Here is an 18412-nt window from a genome sequence, read left to right as displayed (position 1 = left end):
AAGGCTCTTTGCACCATCTCTAAATCTCCACACCAGTTTAGGGGCCACCTTCTCGGAGACTACTGAAGCCATTACTGACGTTGCCCTTCTCTGAAACCCCAGAACTTCTTGTCTGTGCCACTGTGTTCTTAGAGTTAGCTATGGGTTCTCAGAGCTGCAAGGAGTCTTAGAGGTAATTAAGTCCAGTATTGTTGTTTTTTTCTTAATTTCAACTTTTATTTTAGATTCAAGGGGTACATGTGCAGGTTCGTTATATGAGTATATTGTGTGACGCTGAGGTATGGGGTATGATTGATCCCGTCACCCAGGTAGTGAGCACGGTTACCCAAAAGGTAGCTTTTCAATCCAGTGGTTTTCAAACTTGGCTTTGTGACACCCTGAGAAGCGTGGGGCCTTAAAGACTGTAGGAGGAGGGTGGTCCTGAGGGGTGGTCTAGCCAGCAGGGACATAGCCCCCTACACCTGCTCCAACTCAGAGCAGCCACACCTTGATCTGTCTTAGACAGGCCATTCATTCATTCATGCATGCATCCATTCATCAGCTGTCTACTGAGCACCTTCATTGTATCAGCTTCTATCAATAAGACAGTGAACAAAGAAACTAAACCTCTAGCCTCATGAAACTTGCAAGCTACCGGGGAAAACAGACAAGAAACATATTAACAAAGACACAAGAAAACGTCAAAAAGTGGTAAGTGCTGAGGACACAGTAGGATGGGAGTAAGATCCAGAATGCCATGGAGTGCTCAGGGTATCATTAGATGGTCTGGCCAGGGAGGGCTCCCTGAAAAAGTAACATCAGAGCTGACCCTTGGATGGTAAGACGAGGGCCAGCGATGCACAGCGCGTTCTAGGGGAAGGATAATCATGACAAAGAAAAGACCAGTGCAGAAGCCCCAAGGCAGAAACAAGCCTGCCATCTTTAAAATCACAGAGGGCAGAGAGCCGTGGCAGAGCTGTCCAAGATGAGACTTTTGTAGCCAATTCCACTTGGAGAATAGGATTTTTCTGCCAAAAAAAAAAAAGAGATAGACAGATAGACATATAGACAGAACCCACTGACCTAGTCTAATCCTGCCACTTCACAGAAGAAAAACGAAGATCCAACATGTCCAAGGATTGTCCAAGGTCCAACTAAGAGCTGGTGGCGAGCTGGGACCAGTGCCCAGGTCTCAGGATGCTGCTCCGGGCACCATCTGTCACTCCTTGTGAGTGGGTCACCCAGGGCAGGCCTCCCTGGCCTTTGACTTTCCCAGCCACTCGGCCAGCCCTGCTCTTGATGCCAACCGCACCCTACCCTGCACACAGGTGAGAAGTGTGAATGAGACAATGTCTCCCTGGCCAGCCGAGCTCCAGGGAGCAAGCAAGAGACAAATAAAAGGCTTTATTGGATTTGTTGAACACGCATCCTGTGGCCAAGGGCCTCCTGGCACCAGGCAGCATCACAGAGAGAAAAAAGAAAAGCGGATGATGAAATTAAAAGGCATTTCATTTCCAGAGCCAAGGCTGACATGCACAAATCCAGAATGTGTCTCTCCCTGGCTTCTCACCCACCTGTCCTCCTGTGTCCCCAGCCTCTCTCTGATGCAGCCGCTCTGGCCAGAGTCACAACTCACACCATGACACCGGACCTCCCGCGCAGCCATCTTGAGGCATCTGGCCCAGGAATCAAAGACCCAGAAGGAATTCTGGGGAAAGAGGGAAATGCGAGAGGTGCCTGAGAGGTCATGGAGTCCATCCCCCTGTCCCTGGCATGATCTGAACTTGCTAACTTCTTCCACATAAGAGCGCAGGCCCCAACCCAGGAGAAGGCAGCTCAGGCTAAGGCCAGAGAAGGGGCCAGAGGGGTGAACTGGGAGAAGACAGACAGGCCGGGTCCACGTCTCCCACTGGCCAGCTCTACAATATTGGCAATTCACTGTACCTCCGTGAGCCTCAGTTGCCTCTGCTGCAAAAGAAGAAATGTCCATGGTGAGGATGAAATGAGGTATTTTGGTGTAAAGCTCCTGGCATGTAGAGGGCACCAACAAGTATTGGTTTTAGAGGCATCTGGAGCCCCAGTTTTCCATGTGACCTCCACTGAGGTGGGAAAAGGATCTCTGGTTTTTAACTCCCCCCGATACTCCACCAGACTCACCACAGTTTCCCCAGAGTCTCTGATCAGGGCAAACTATTTGTGTCTAATTACATTAAATTGCATAATATTTTCAGCTTGGAGCAGAAAACATTAGTGGAAAAACTGGAAAAATCCAAATAATGGAATTTAGTTAATGGTGATGTACCATCAGAGACTTACCTGATTTCTCTCTGTTCATTTCTGTATGTGTGTGTGTGTGTGTGTGTGTGTGTATAGAGACATTTTGTTAAATGGATGTTCCTAAGGCCGAGGTTACACTCCTCCTGTCTGTGCTGACCTCGAGAAAGAACCTATGGGGATTGCCAAGCAACCTAAGGAAATGAGATGGTTTGTAGATTTCTTTAAAGGAGGTCATGTCATTCACTGCTGGCCCTTTTCAGTGGTTTTTCCAACAAACATCTTTTGAGCACTTCGTGTGTGCAAGGCAATGTATTTATTAACATATTTTGTTCACAAAAGTGAACAAAAGAGCCCCACTTTCTTTCCTGTTGGAGCTTACATGTCAGGGCTGTGGGACTGGATGATTAAGAAGACCTGTAATCTGTCAAATGACCCAGTTCAAAAGGTGCTGATAAATGAAGCCACGTCAGCCTGAGGAGGTCTCTGACGGCACGCCGTGGGATTCTGTCTTTGGGATTTCTCATCAAGTACACAACAGTTGAGGAATCCTGGAGACAAGCCAGTTCAGGGCATTCGTGCACAAATGTTACAAGACACCTGCTCTGTGCCAGGCACTGGGGACACAGCTGTGAACAAGACAAACCAAAATCTCTGTCCTCATGGGGCTTACATTCTAGTTAAGGAAGACCGACAGTCAATCAAGAAATAAGTAAAGAAAATGTTCAGAGGCTGGTAAGTGCTATGGAAAAAACAAGGGGTTGGGAGTGCTAGAGAGTACTGGGACACAAGGGTTAAGATTTTAAAGAAAATGATCAAGGAAGGCTTTGCTGAGAAGACAACATTTCAGCAAATGCCCAAGGGAGGAGAAACAAACCAACCAAACCACCTGGATGATACAGAACATTCTGAACAAAGGGGAAGCAGGTGCAAAGGCCCTGGGGCAGCAATGCACCTGGCACGTATGCATGTATGTAAACAGCATCTTTTTACATACAAGTATCTTAGTGGCCTGATTGATCTGAAAGAAATAAACAGAGAGAAATCAGGTGATGCCCTCGGGCAAAGCAGTAAAAATATAATGCAATTTAATGTAATTAGACACAAATTGTTTGCTCTGATCAGCCAGTGTAGCTGAAGCAGGGTGACCAAGGAGAGATGGGTAGGAAATGAGGTCAGAGGGGAGACAAAGAGGGGACCATTGCAGGAATCCAGGTGGACAACGAGAGTGCTTAGCCCAGGGCAGACATACAGTATAGTGGTTAAACATGGGCCCTACAGCCAGGTTGCTGGGATCAAGATTTGCTAGCTATATCAACTTAGACAAGTGACTTTGACTTTTCATTCCTCAGTTTCTGCAACTGTGAAATGGACATGGTAAGAGTATTTTCCTCCCAAGGTGGTTGTCAGGGTCAAATGAGCTAAGGCCTATAATAGGATTTGGTGCATGTTAAGTACTTAAATGTTAGAACTTTAACTTTACAGTGGAGAGAACTGGCAAACACCACTTTCACCAAGCAGTCAAGGTTGACATCACCAGTGATGTCGTCTGATATCGTGCACTTCCAATACCATATGAGATGGCGCTTTACCCCTTTGATGCGCTTTCCAACAGCCCATAAGCCCAATCTAGTTAGGAGAAAACATCAGACATCCCCAAACTGAGGGACATTCTACAAAACACCTGGCCCAATACTCCTCAAAACTGTCGAGGTCATGAAAACCAAGGAAAGACTGAAAAACTGTCACAGACTAGGAGGCACTAAAGAGACGTGAAGACTAAATGTGATGGAGGATCCTGGGTTGGAGCTTGGAGCAGAAAACATTAGTGGAAAAACTGGAAAAATCCAAATAATGGAATTTAGTTAATGGTGATGTACCAATGTTGGTTTCTTAGTCTGAACAAATGTACTGTGGTCACGTACGATGTTAACAATAGGGGAAACTTGGTGGCAGGGCTGGGGATGGGAGGTTCGTGTGTATTAAACTCCCTCAAGGCCCAAAATGGTATCTTTATATTATTCATTCAACAAATATGTAAATTCCACTCAATCTACAGGATCCCAAGGGAAGAAACAAGAACCAAGCAAGAAAGCAAGGACTGGAAAGGAGGAGGAGTTTTCTTTTTTTCTTTTTTTGAGATGGAGTCTCACCGTGTCACCCAGGCTGGAATGCAGTGGTGTGATCTTGGCTCACTGCAAGCTCCGCCTCCTGGGTTCAAGCCATTCTCCTGCCTCAGCCTCCCAAGTAGCTGGAACTACAGGCGCCCGCCACCACACCCAGCTAATTTTTGTATTTTCAGTAGAGACAGGGTTTCACCGTGTTTGTCAGACTGGTCTCAAATTCCCAACCTCAAGTGGGAGGTTTGGCCTCCCAAAGTGCTGGGATTACAGGCGTGAGCCACTGTGCCCAGCGAGGAGGAGTTTTCTAATAATGTTATCTATCCCTGAAAATGATGGCTTCTCCACTACAGGACGGGCTCAAACAGGAGCCAGAAGAACACTTTGCCTTGGAGACCAGACTCTAGCATTCCAAAAAGGAGGCTGCAAAAGAGCCTGGGCGTTCTAGTCTCCACCTTCTCATCTGAATCTCCAGCAAGTCTCCAAGCCTGAGCCCAACCACCACTGGCTTGGCCCAGCTCGCACTCTCCCTTTCTGCCCCTGACAAAAGCTGCGGCTGGCAGAAGTGAGCTGTTCAAATCTTTTACTGTTGACACAACCATGCATCACCACAGGTCATCACTGTCAGTCATTCAGCAAACCCTCACTCAATATGGCAGAGGGTCACAGAGTTCAGAACACAAGCCTTAGAGAGGCCACCTCTCAGCTGTGCCACCTCTAACTATGTGACCGTGACCGGAGCCCTTTACCTCTCTCAGCCTGTTTCTTCATTCAAAAACAGGGATAATAATAGAACCTACCTCAGGGTTGATGTAACTGCTCATTAAAAGATAACTATTAATATTATCATTATACTTATGCAGCAGGCACTGTGCTAGATGCAAGCAGGGCACAAAGTTGAATAAATCTAACTCTAACGTCCTCTTGGAGGGAAGTCAGGTGTTGAACAATTAATTACAATGCAGGAGATAAGTACTATTGGGTATCTATCAGAGCACCCACTCCAGGCCTCCAGCCCCAAATCTCAAGACTTCAAGGAAGGAACTGAGGGGGCTCCTCTCACCTTGACTTTGGCTGGAGCTGACAATCTGCTAAAGAGGGCTGGCATTGGAAATCAATGTGCCTTGATTACAGAAAACTCTTTCTGACTTTCTAAAGACACACCAAAAAGACAGACTTCCCCTAAATCCTCAGAGCAGATCCCTGATCAGCCCTCCTCTTCCCCCGACAGCCCTGCCCCATCACCCCGCCAGCCTTTGCCTTCTGACGTATCTCTTTCCTGCAGGTATCCCAAGCGCTGCTCTTCACTTGATGCCTACTGCCCTGTGGTTGCCCCAAGGCGGCCTCAGTTGCCCCATTGATGACTGTCCCCAGCTTGGCCAGCAGGCAAGGACACGATGTGTCAAGGCCAGGCTGTTTAGAAGCCAACACTGAGTGCAGATAGGCCAATCCCTTAATGGCAGAGGACTAAGCTGGTGGACCAGGAACTCATTACCCAGCTGCCCAGGGCAATAGAAGGAAGTCAAACGGAAGCACCCACTGCTGGGGGAGCACAGAAGGAGTGGGCCAGGGCTGGGGAGGCCTGGCTCAGAGTCACAGCCATTTTTGTTGCATGCCTACTCTGCACCGGGCACTGTGCAAATGGTCACACCCATTAACTCATTGGATCCTCATGGAAAGGGGGACTGTTTTTCTCTCCATTATTTAGATAAGCAAATTGAGACCCACAGCATGGAGGAGTTTCCACAGGTCCCGCAGCTGGTGGGTGGCACAGCTTGATTCCCCATTCAAGCCCACACACAAGCCACTCCCCTGGCCTGTATCATCTGTTCCTCTGGGGCCTCCTGGGCTGCAGGCCTTGGATGGGCTCTTGGGACACTGAGCTGAAAAAGACACACAGTCCCTGTCCTGGAAAAGTTCACAGTTAAAGGTGGACAGAGAGCAGCAGCCATTTGCAAGAAACCTGATTGACGGAAGTGTCCCTGATGGAAGGACACTCACGACTCTGACACAGCATGCAAGCAGCAGCTGACTGTGCCCTGGTCCTGGAGAACTTCCCTGAGGTGGCGTCCTGGAGCTGGACCTTACAGGACTTTCTCAAGGGACTGCCCTTCCAGCAAGGGGAACCTTAGGAGCAAGGGCCACCTGAGGCCAGGTTCTGTTCTAACTTCTGACCCCAAGTCAGGGAACTGGGTCTTATTCCTTGGGCTGTGGAAAGGTCCTTCTTTTAGCATTCTGGGCAGCAGCCAGGGCTTTGGAGTCAGACAAGCCGAGGCCAAATCCCCCCTCTCCCACTTTCTAGCTGTGCAATCTTAATCCTCAAGACAACAATAATAATGCATGGATGGAAACATGGATTAATTAATTAAGGGGAGGGCTGGTAGACCCAGAGCTCCTGGCTGGAACCAGGTCAGTTCCAGAACCTGGACCAGAACCAAGGTCAAGCAATCATTCATTCATGCCTGCAGGCAACACATATTTGTTGAGCACCTACTATGTGCGTGCCAAGCACTGTTCTAGGTGCTGAGGATACCACAGAGATCAAAATATATGTCTAATGCCCATAGTTGCTACAGAGAAAAATGAAGTAGGATAAGGAAGGTAGGGAGGCCCCAGAGTGAGGAAGGGTTTACTTTTAGATGGAAGGGTCAAGGATGCATCACAAGTGTCCTGAAGGAGATGAGGAAGTGAGCCCCACAGATATCTGGAGGAAGAGTGCCCCATTTAAAGAGGAGAGTGGGGGATCTTGCCTGTGTGCAGTGAGGTGGCCAGAAGGCCAGTGTGTCTGGGAAGATGTGTAGAGCTGGATCACACAGGCTTTGGCCTTCACTAGGATTTAGACTCTCATTCAGAGTAAAATGGGAGCCACAGGAGAGCTTTAGGAAGAGGAGTGACAGAGTATAACAGATAGAACACGCTGCTGTGCTAAATACAAAGAGAGAAAGAGGGAGGTCAGTGAGGAGGCTATTGCGACGTCCAGGTGAGAGACAATGGAGGCTTGGTCCTGAGTGGTCACAGTGGAAGTGGTGAATTCTGAATAGATTTTGAAGGTAGAGCTCACTACATTTGCTGACCGATTGAATGTGAGGTAGAAAAGAAAGAGGAGAGTCAAGGATGGCACCAGAGTTTTGACCTGAGCAACTGGAAGCATATGGAGCCGCCATGCTGGGATGGGGAAGTCAGTGAGAAGAGAGGACGTCCACATAAAGATGGCAGCTTGGACACGCACAGCCACTGCAATGCGAAAGTCATCCCTTGGGTGCTCCAATAACAGTGATGAGATCTCTTTAAATGTCTGAGGGAATGAACCCACAGGATGGGAGAACAGGAGAGGGGACAATAACAACGAAATTTCAGGAGCTGGAAAATAAATGGATGATTGAGAAAAATGTATCAGAAAGAAAAGTCTCCCAAAGGCTCAGGGTTTGGCAGTACCAGTTGCCTCTGGAAGCTGAGGTGAAGGAGAAGTTACAACAAAGAGGAGTCTTTGAAAGGCTGTTTCAGAAGCTGTCTTTGTCCCAGACTAGACACCTCTAAACTGGGGGACATGGGGCTCAGTGCATGCAGTGGCACTCTATTGATGACACAGAGTTTCCATGAAAATGAGCAGTCTGGATGCCAAGACCCCAACCATGACAAACCACTCTGCTCTTGGGACACTGACAGCCAGACTTATACCGTCCAGACAGACGACTGGAAGAGTCTCCTCTGGGGAGCAAGATGGACCAAGGAGAAAATATTATACCTAGAGAAACCCTAGAGATATCAACATTGAAGTTTCTCTAGTTAAACAGCCCAGTCACACCATCCTACAAGGAAGCCCACAGCCCACAAGACCCACTCATGTACTCAGAGCTTCTAATCAGCCCATACTTTCCTATTTTAAAATACATGCAAGATAACTGAGGTTTACTAGACATCAGAAGAAAGCCTCTAATCTGAAAGATAAAGAACAAAACACAGAGAAAACACCAACTTGAGGATAACAGAGAATAGCAAGGGGGGGGGAACCTCCTTAATATCATCAGAGAGACAACAAAAGACATGCATGAAATTGAAATAAGATTCTAATAAAAAATAGGAAGGGAACAAAATAAAAGAGCTTTTAAAATGAAAATACAATGGCAGAAATTAAAAAGGGAAAGTTGGAAGACAGGGTTGAGCTCTTCTAGAGTGACAGATGCGGAAAATGGAAGAGAAGTGTTTTTAAATTAGGATTTGTCTAGGAGTTTCATCTTCTGAAAATAATTTTTAAAAAGTAGAGTGGAGGGAATCATCAATAAAATCATTCAAGAAAATTTTACAGACCCAACAAACAGCTTTCTAGATTTCAAGAACTCACAGAGGGCCCAGCACAGTAAGTGAAAATAGACACATTATTGTCTATTTTCATTATTAAATAGACACACCAAGGCACATTATTGTGAATTGTCACTACCCTGGGAACTAAGAGAAGATTCTCTAAACTTCCACATTTAAAAGATTAGGAATAGAGAACAGCTTCCTTCTGGTAGCAATACTGAAACCCAGAAGGTAATAGAGTAGAGCCTTCAAATTCTGAAGGAAAATAATTTCCAGGCCAGAATTCTATACCTAGCCTAAAAGCCAATCAAGGATAGGGACAGAAGAAAGACATTTTCAGATGTGCAAAGTCTTAAAAAATCAACATTCCATGTGTCTTTTCTCAGGAAGTACTGGAGGATATGCTCCACCAAAACAAGGGAATAAAACAAGAAAGAGGAAGATATGAGATACTGGAAACTGAACATCCAACACAAAAGAGAGACAGAGGAACCCTCCAGGTTGACAGTAAAGAGACAGCTTAGGATGACACCTGTGTGCTAGGTGTAAAAAGCAACCAGTCCAGCCTTAAGCAGGTCACAAGGCTCTGGAAGATTTCATCAGGAGGATGAAATTGATAGAAAACCTGATGCATCTAATTGTCTTGAGAAAAAATGTACACTATGGTCAGGAGTTTGGTGTACTTAATTAGTTACAAGTACAAGCAAACACATATATCTTTTTAAAAAGGCAACTAGTAACTCCAGGGAAAACAAAAACTTACACAGAGAAAAAAAAAAAGAAATCACAGCATTACTGGGAGGATAGGAGAATGGAGAGAGCAAGTTAAGCACTGGGAAGGAGAGCAAAGAGAGCTAAATCATCATCTTCCCCAGTGCAAAGTCAAACAGCTAGAGTTCCGCTTCTGTCATGGAAATGTGAGGCTCTCTGCAGATTTGTTCCCTTGTGAAACTCCTGGAAATTATTTTTAAAACACTATTTAAAGCCTCTGGAAATGGTCCTAAGAGCATACAGCAAATAAAGAAATGTTTATTCAGGAAAACCTATGAAAATTCCATAAGAATAGCAAGAGTCTGTGACATTTGAACCATGATCCACTCTCTCCCTCTCTCATCCCATCACAGCACTATAAAAACTCCTCTGCGGATAGGTGCAGCCCATTACACGGGGCTCCTTCTCTCCTTAACTCCAAGTTGGAAGCCTACAGTATCTGCTCAGGAAGAACAGGACATAAGCATTTCTCATCGTGTCCAAGCTTACTGTTGCAGATGCTAAGTTTTAGGTGAGTACAGCTGAGAAATAGGGGATCCCTTCTTCTTCCCAGCCCTCACCAGTGAGATGGCCACTCTAACTTGGGTGTGGCAAGCTGACAAATCCTGGGTCCCCAACTACTCTCACCCTGGCTCATTCATAAAGCAGAGGTTCCACACCAGGAGAGGCAAGCTGAGAAGACCAGAGGTTACAGCCAGCCCCCACTCCAGCAAGCACCCGACTCCTAAAGTTAAGGTCTGACTGAGAGAAAAGCAGGCCACTGTCCCCATCCCTAGCTCCAGATATTTCACCCACGGGGAGAGACAGACCATGAAACAGAGAGTTCTGAAGCTTGTCTCAAAAGAACTGACTTCATTTGTAAGAGCATGTGGGGAAGTTAAAGTCTAAGGGCACTCTCAAAAACAATAGAGGTTGTGGTGAAAACAATTCAGAGGAGACTGGTAGATCCATCCATTTGAGATATAAGCTAGACCACTGACTAGTTTGCCAGAAAGAACTAGAGAATGAGAGAGCTAACAAGAGTCCTCCTGGGGTCAGAGCAGATCTCAAGCAATGACCTCAAAAACTACACCTGCAAAGGAGGTCAGAATTGCTACAATATATTATTTTAAGTGTCCAATTTCCAATGAATAAATTATGAGGCATGCATAGAAGCAAGAAAGTTTGACACACATAAAAAAAAAAAATCAGGCAACAGAAGCTGCCTGTGAGCTAAAGAAAACCATGCTTAAAGAAGTAAAGAAAGGTATGGTAACAATGTCTCATCAAATAGAGAATACAAATAAAGAGATGAAAATTATTTTTCTGAAATGGAAATTCTGGAGCTGAAAAGTACAATAACTGTAATGAAAAATTCACTGAAAGGGCTCGACAGTAGATTTGAACTGGCAAAAATAAAAATTAGCAAACTTGAAGGTAGATTGACAGAGATTATGCAATCTAAAGAACAGAAACAGAAGAAAAGAATGAAAAAAATGGGCAGAGTCTCAGAGAAGTGTGGAATATCATTAAGTGCATCAACATATGCATAATGGGAGTGCCAGAAAGAGAAGAGACAAAGAAAAGCACAGGGAAAAGTTCAAAGAAATAATGTCAAAAAAACTTTGTGATTTGATTTTTTAAAACTTTAATGTACAGATTTATAAAACTCAAAAAAACTCCAAGTAGAATTAATGCAAAGTAGTAAAAATGCTGAAAACCAAAAAGAAGAAGAAAAATCTCAAAAGCAGCGAGAGAAAAAAAAAAAAACAAGAATCATCATTTGCAAGGGAGCCGAATAAGATTAACAGCTGACTTCTTATTAGAAACAATGGAGGCCAGAGGCAGTGGGATAACATATTCAAAGTACTTAAAGATAACTCCCAGCCAAGAATACTATATCCTTAAAAACTATCTCACCAAAAGGAAGGAGAAATAAAGACATTCCCAGTATTAATCTCATACCAAATCCAGGCAAACATATCACAAAAAACTATATATCTTATGAATATAGACACAAAATCCTCAACAAAATGCTAGCGAACCAAATCTAGCAACGTATTCAAAGAATTATATACCATGACCAAGTGGGATTTATCCCAGGAATGCAAATTTGATTTAACACGTGAAAATAAATTGATGTAATATGCCATATTGATAGATTTTTTTAAATTACATTATTATCTCAATAAACACAGAAAAAGAATTTGACAGAATCCAACACTCTTTAGTGCTAAAAACACTCAACAAATTAGGAGTATTAGGGAACCTCTTCAACCTAATAATGGGCATCTATGAAAAACCCACAGCTAACATACTCAGTGGTGAAATACTGGATGCTTTTCCCCTAAGATCACGGACAAGACTATCCATGCTCACCACGAACCAGGGAACTTAGGCAAGAAAAAGAAAGGAAGAAGTAAGTTATAGTTATCAAAGAATGACATGATCATGTACATAGAAAATCCTAAGGGATCAGAATCCATTAAAAACTATTAAAACTAATGAACAAGTTCAGCAAGAGTAAACGAAAAAGATAATATACAAAAATCAATTGTATTTCTTTACATTTGCAGTAAACAATTTGAAAATGAAATTAAGAAAACAGTTCCACTGGCATTAGCATCAAAAAGAACAAAACATTTAGGAAAAGGTCAACTAAAGAAGTGTGAAACTTATACTTTAAAAAGCGCAAAATGTTGTTGACAAAAATTAAATAAGACCTAAATAGACCAGGCACAGTGGTACACACCTGTAATCCCAGCACTTTGGGAGGCAAAGGCAGGTGGAACACTTGAGCCCAGGAGTACAAGACCAGCCTGGGCAACACGGTGAAACCCCATCTCTACGTAAAAAATACAAAAATGTAGCCAACATAGTGGTGCATGCCTGTAGTCTCTGTTACTCTGGAAGCTGAGGTAGGAGAATCACTTGAGCCTGGGAAGTCAAGGATGCAGTGAGCTGTGATTGCACCACTGCACTCCAGCCTGGACAACAAAGTGAGACCCTGTCTCGAAAAAAAAGGACCTAAATAAATCAAAAGATGTCCTATGTTCATGAATTATCAAACTTATATTGTTGATATAAGCATACTCTCCACACTGACCTATAGATTCAATGCAATGCCTATCAATGCAATCCCAATGGCATGTTTTGTAGAAATGAAAATTCCAATCCCAAAATTTATATATAATTGCAAGGAACACTAAATAGTCAAAACAATCTTGAAAAAGAAAAACAAAATTTGAGGAATCACATTTCCCAATTTTAAAACTTAATACAAAGCTATAAAAGTCAAAACAGTGTGGTACTGGCATAAGGATAGACATACAGGTCAATGGAATAGAATTAAGGGTCCAGAAATAAAGCCATACAGCTATGGTCAATTGATTTTTGACAAGGATGCCAAGACCATTCAATGGAGAAAGAATAGTCTCATCAATAAATGATGCTGGGGAACTGGATAGCCTCATGCAAAAGAATGACGTTTGACCCTTACCTTACACCATACACAAAAAGTTAACTCAAAATGGATCAAAGATCTAAATGTAAGAGCCAAAATTATAAAGCTCTTAGAAGAAAACAGAGGGATAAATCTTCATGACTTTGGATTTGGCCATGGGTTCTTGTATGTGACACCAAAAGCACAAGCAACAAAAGAAAAAAATAGATAAGTTGAACTTCATCAAAATTTAAAACTTTTGTGCTTCCAAAGATACAATCGAGATAGTGAAAAGAAAACCCACAAAATGGGAGAAAATGTTTGCAAATCATATGTCTGACAGGGGACTTGTATATAGAAGGAACTCTTACAAGTCATAATAAAAAGTCAAGTAATCCAAATTAAAAAGGGCAAAGGATCTGGATAGACATTTCTCCAAAGAAGATATACCTATGGCTAAAAATACATGAAAATATAATCAACATCATTAGCCATCAAATCAAAACCACATTAGATACCATTTCACACTCACTAGGATGGCTATAATAGGAAAGCCAGAATAACTTCACTGTTGGTAAGGATGTGGAAAAACTGGAACCCTCATATATTGCTGGAGGGAATGGAAAATGATGCAACCATTGTAGAAAATGGCCTGGCATGAGCCAAGATCGCGCCACTGCACTCCAGCCTGGGCGACAGAGCGAGACTCCGTCTCAAAAAAAAAACAAAAAAACGAAAACAAACAAAACCAGAAAATGGCCTGGCAGTTCCTCACAAGGTTAAACACAAAGTTACCCCACAACCCAGCATACCCAAGAGAAATAAAAGCATATATCCACAGAAAAACTTGCACACAAATGTTCATAGCAGCATCATTCACACTAACCAAAAGGTAGAAACAACCCAAACGTCCATCAACTGATGAATGGATAAACAAATGGTGGTATATCTAGACAATGGAATATTATTCAGCCATGAAGAGGAATAAAGAACTAATATGTACTATCACTTAGATAAACCTTGAGAAAACTATGCTAAGTGAAAGCAGCCAGTCACAAAAGACCATGTACTATATGATCCGTTTACATTCAATGTCCAGAATAGGCAAATCTATAGAGACAGAAGGTAGATTAGCAGGTGCCAAGGGATGGGGACAAAGGCAGGAGATAATAGCTAAAGGGCACAGGCCTTCTTTTTGAGGTGATGAAAATGCTCTAAAATTGATGTAGTGATGGTTAAACAACTGTGGATATACTAACACCCACTGAATTGTACCTGTTAAATGGGTGAATTGTATGATATGTGAATTATATCTCAATAAAGCTGATATAAAATAAGTCAATTAGCTAACCAAAAAAAAAAAGAAAATTCAAGAAGTAGTGAAACAAGCATGTCATTTAGAAACATGAATATAAATATCAAAATAATTGGCTAAAAGAAGTCAAAGTGGTTTCCTCTCTAGGGTGGGGGAAATGGGAGTGAGTTAATTTTATAATAAACCTTGTAGAACTGTGTTATTATTTAAACCGTGTGTGTATGACTTTTTGATAAAAATTAAAACTTTCGGATTTATAAATAAAACCTTTAATCTTAGGTTCTGAGCCACCCCATTGCAGAGCTTGGAGGCTGTAATGAGAGTAGCTGACCAGGGACCTTAAATTTGCTCTTGCAGAACCAAAAGCTTGTACATTCGGCCCAGTGCCAGCCAGGTCCTGGCCCCAAAGAGAGGGAACAGGTGGGGTTACGGGGTTATTCCAAGGCTGCAGATCTTGCCTGATCCTACCCACTGCCTTGAAAATCTGGGCCTCTGTCTTAAAGGAGAATTATTCAGAGTACACAGCGGTCTAGAGGAAACAGGCCCACTGCTGGGGAGACTGTCAACTGATCCAAAATCCACTGGCCTTCAATGAACATCTACTGTGTACCAGGCACCTCCACAGACATCATCCTCTCGTAATCATCTCAAGGACCCTGGGAGGCAGGTGGATTGATCCCCGTGCTACAGATGAGGAAACTGAGGCTCAGGGAGGTTTAGCAGCTTGCCTGGAGCCACAAAGCTAAAAAGATCCAGGTTAAGATCCCAAGTCCAGCACTCTATCCACTACAGAGCTTTCCAGTGCAGAGGAGGCAGGGAAGGGACTTGAGAAAGGGGAGCCCCTTCTCTGAGCAACAGAAACCACGTTTGAGCTCAGCTCATTCCAGGATGTGAGTCATAGTGAGAAGCTCAAGTTAATCATGAGACAATGAAGGCTCTAACTTGGAGAAATGACTCCACAGGCTCCACGGGAGCTGCAAGCAGTGGCTCAAAACAGGCAGGTCCAGCCCCACAGCGTTCCACATCACGAGAGGATATCGTCCGTCACTGTTCCTCTGCGTTTGGGGCCACCCAGATGTAGAACCAGACTTCAAGACTACCCTTGGACCTCTGATGCCAGTTAGGGCCGCCCCACATCAAACTTCAGGTGAGAGTCAGCAGTGACTTTTTAATCTGGAAGGGATCTTAGCCACCATCTAGTCTACTATTCTTATCGCATAGATGGGAGATGAAAATCTCAAACAGAAAGGAGTTGCTCGGGGTCACACAGCGAGCAAATTCGCCACCAAGCCAGCTCTCCAGCCAAAGCGTTCTGCACGCTGCCTTCCCTGCCTCCTCCTGCTGTTAGTGCCAGTGCCCTCCTGCCGCTCACTGCCACACCCCCAACCTGGACGCCCCCTGTTCTCTTCGTAGTCACACATGTCATGTCATTACTTTCTCCTTATACACCCAAGCCCAGCACCAGAAAAACTACAAATTAGCACTAAAGAGTGACCGCTGGTGGCTCATGCCTGTAATCCCAGCACTTTGGGAGGTCGAGGCGGGTGGATCACTTGAGGTCAGTAGTTTGAGACCAGCCTGGTCAACATGGTGAAACCCCGTCTCTACTAAAAATACAAAAATTAGCCGGGCGTGGTGGCACACCCCGGTAATCCCAGCTACTCAAGAGGTTGAGGCAGGAGAATCGCTTGAACCTGGAAGGCAGAGGTTGCAGTGAGCCGAGATCACGCCACTGTACTCCACCCTGGGTGACAGAGTGAGACTCTGCCTCAAAAAAAAAAAAAAAAAAATTAGCCGGGCGCAGTGGTGGGCACCTGTAATCCCAGCTACTCAGCGGGGCTGAGGCAGGAGAATCGCTTGAACCCAGAAGGCGGAGGTTGCAGTGAGCCGAGGTAATGCCACTGCACTCCAGCGTGGGCAACAGAGCAAGACTCCGTCTCAAAAAAAAAAAAAAAAAAAAAAAAAAAGAGTGACTGCTGGGCCCTCACTTCCCCAGAATCTTTATATTTTAAAAGAATCTTAGAATCCCTCCTCCTCTCCCTCTCCCACTCTCCTTCCACAACACACAGGTACCTCGACGACCCCTGGGAAAGGCAGTCATGGGTTCACATATATCATTAGGTTTGGATTCAGATAGGCAGACTTGGGGTCTCTCTAATTCTAGGTCTGACATTTAGTAACTACATGACCTTGGGACAGTCACTCAACTTTTCTGAACCTCAGTTTTTTCATCTGTAAAGTGGGGACAAGAATACTCACCTTCCAGGCTGGGCCCAGTGGCTCACACCTATAATCCCAGCACTCTGGGAGGCTGAGATGGGAATTTGAGATCAGCCTGGCCAACACATCAAGACCCTGTCTCTATAAAAATAAAGAAAAATAAATATATTGTTTAAAATACTCACCTTTCAAAGACGCGGCAAGGATGGAGGGAAGTTGGCGGCTGTGGAGTCCTTTACACAGTACCCAGAGCAGAGTGAGCCCTGGAAATGCTGAGGTAGACAGAGAGAAGGAGGGAGGAAGGGAGACCTACAGGCTTTTCTTTTTTCTACAACAGTCGTAATTATTTCATGCACGAATCTTGTCTCTCCACTAGAGCTCCCTGATGCTGAAAACACAACTTCTGCTTCTGAACCCCTACCCCACCCAGCACAGGGTTTACATCACAGTGGGGACCCCAAAATCCTTTGTCCCCCTGCCTATCGTTACAGAAAGACCAGCTTGATAGGGAAACCGACAAACCTGGATTGTGGCACCAGCAAACCTCCTCTCTGGCAAGGAGTTCACAGCGGCTTTTCACAGGATCCCTGGGAGGTAGTCAGGACCAGCTCCCCCTCATTTCACAGATGGGCAGACTGAGGGCCACAGCCTAGACAGCGGTGCCAAAGACCCAGAGTCCTGACCATCAGCCCTCCCCCACCACCAGTGCTGCGAGGCCAGCTCAGCCTCCGGGTCCACTTAGGTCCTCCTCCTGTCCACCTTCGAGCCCTGTGTTGTGATGGCACTGCTGGGATGCTCTCTTGATGCCTGCTTTATTTTTAGATGCTCTAAGACTGTTGGGGAAGAAGAAGAGACCCACTTTCCTGTTCAGAAACATTGTCATCACTTTGAAAACGCCTCCTCCGTCTGCCACAAAAAGGCAGCTGGGCCTTCCACTTTGCAGTGCCACAGCTCCAGAGCCATACATGCTCCCATATCCTCCAGGCAGCCTGGCCCCTGCCCGAGTACTCCCCAGTTTATCTCACACTCTGTTCCTTCACTCTCAACCCTCCACCAAACCCTTGGGGCCTGGGATCCATCCTGTTCTCCCTCCCTCCACCCTGGCTTTGCATCTGCCCTTCCTTCAGCCTGGAAGACCTTCCCTCTTGCCTCTCTCGTGGGAAAGAAGGAACCTATTCACCCTTCAGCTGCAGCTTAAATATCAGACCAAGACGATCCCCTGGTCTGCACCCAGAACTTCTCTTTTGTAACACAGTCCACATATTTGCAACTACTTAAGAATTTACAGGCCGGGCGCGGTGGCTCACGCTTGTAATCCCAGCACTTTGGGAGGCCGAGGCAGGCGGATCACGAGGTCAGGAGATTGAGACCACGGTGAAACCCCATCTCTACTAAAAATACAAAAAATTAGCCGGGTGTGGTGGCGGGCGCCTGTAGTCCCAGCTACTCGGAGAGGCTGAGGCAGAAGAATGGCATGAACCCGGGAGGTGGAGCTTGCAGTGAGCCGAGATTGCGCCACTGCACTCCAGCCTGGGCAACAGAGCGAGACTCCGTCTCAAAAAAAAAAAAAAAAAAAAAGAATTTACAGGCTAGGCAAAGTGGCTCATGTCTATAATCTTAATCCTTTGGGAGGCCAAGGTGGGAGGACTGCTTAAGCTCAGGAGTTCAAGACCAGCCTAGGCAACATAAGTGAGACCCCATCTCTACCAAACATAGAAAATTAGCTGGACATGGTGGTATGAGCCTGTCATCTCAGCTACTCAGGAGGCTGAGGTGAGAAGATCGCTTCAGCCTGGGAGGTCGAGGTTGCAGGGAGCCATGATCATGCCACTGCACTCTAGCTTGGGTGACACAGCAAAACCCCATCTCAAAAACAAGAATTTGCTACTAATTTCTAAATTATTTTTCTCTTTTATATAATAATTTTGTCCCTGTTAGGTTGAAAGATCCATGATGCTAAGCCCTGCTCCACCTTGATCCCCGCCATCCCCAGTGCCTAGCAGAGCCCCT

At 44.9% G+C, this 18412-nt stretch overlaps 1 long non-coding RNA gene across 1 annotated transcript in view; it reads right to left on the bottom strand.

Moving 5' to 3' along the window:
• The window catches only part of LOC129472368 (uncharacterized), a 52634-nt gene extending 35441 nt beyond the window's left edge, over positions 1-17193 (bottom strand). The window contains exons 1-2 of the long non-coding RNA XR_010118936.1: positions 16925-17193; positions 16442-16543 (exon numbers count right to left, since the gene is read on the bottom strand). This is a non-coding gene — a long non-coding RNA (uncharacterized lncRNA). The remainder of the gene's footprint in view (positions 1-16441; positions 16544-16924) is intronic.
• Between the last annotated feature and the right edge of the window lie 1219 nt (positions 17194-18412).

Source organism: Symphalangus syndactylus, chromosome 22 (genome assembly GCF_028878055.3).
Source record: "Symphalangus syndactylus isolate Jambi chromosome 22, NHGRI_mSymSyn1-v2.1_pri, whole genome shotgun sequence".
Classification (NCBI taxonomy): Eukaryota; Metazoa; Chordata; class Mammalia; order Primates; family Hylobatidae; genus Symphalangus; species Symphalangus syndactylus.
The sequence above is the reverse complement of the archived record's forward strand: the minus strand, read 5'-3'. Positions and strand labels throughout refer to the sequence as shown.